The sequence below is a fragment of the Octopus bimaculoides genome, chromosome 26 (genome assembly GCF_001194135.2).
Source record: "Octopus bimaculoides isolate UCB-OBI-ISO-001 chromosome 26, ASM119413v2, whole genome shotgun sequence".
NCBI classification, from domain to species: domain Eukaryota; kingdom Metazoa; phylum Mollusca; class Cephalopoda; order Octopoda; family Octopodidae; genus Octopus; species Octopus bimaculoides.
Window position 1 is genome coordinate 3,694,671 of NC_069006.1, and position 967 is coordinate 3,695,637.

The following is a 967-nucleotide window of genomic DNA, read 5'->3' on the forward strand; positions in this document are numbered from 1 at the left end:
TTAGTGATTGATTAGATCAGGGGTTTAACAAGAGTTAAATAGGGGTTAGGACAATAGTGATTGATTAGATCAGGGGTTTAACAAGAGTTAAATAGGGGTTAGGACAATAGTGATTGATTAGATCAGGGGTTTAACCAATTACCCCAAAATATATTTATTTGTGCCAATGTTACCCCCTTGATTTGAAAGGAAGAAAATCATAGATTCTTTGAATTCAAAAAGTTTATTGAATCTATTTATATGGAGAATACAATTATAAATATAAAAACTATTAAAAAAATGTGATAAAATAAATATCACTATGAAGCAAAAGGATTTTCCTAGAAACTTTTCCACTTCAGGTTTCGGAGAAACGAGCTTTCATTTTTGTTACAATTACATCAAAATTGGAGCATTTTGATGTCAAAGCAATTTGGATACAGTCTTTGTGGTCCAATCAATTACTCTGCTTTGTTTGTATGTTCATTAGAGTGGAAAATCCTTGTTTGCAAAAGGCAGCAACTTTTTGACTGTTTCCTCATGCCAGAAGAAAAATTTTCTGTTGTAACAAGGAACATGTTTTTAATATAATCTTACTTTATCCCCAAGAATTTCATTTTTACCTCACCTAGGGTAATTTACCCCGGTTCGCCAAACCCTGGATTAGATAATAATGGCGATTGGTTGAATGATGATAACTAATGAGATGACAATGGCAGTTGATTAAATGACAATGACAATTAATTCGATAGACAACTTGATTGATAAGATAATGATGAAGATTAATTGACGACGATTAATTAGATGCTAAAAATGATTGGTTATATAGACAACTTGATTCATAATGATAAAATATTAGATGACAGTGAAGATAGATTAAATGATGCTGAAGACTGAGGAGTGAATAAATCTATAAATTAAAAAAAATTTTTTTTTTTTCAAGTTTTTGGCTGACATTTTTAGATAATTCAACTTACCTTTGCCTTTG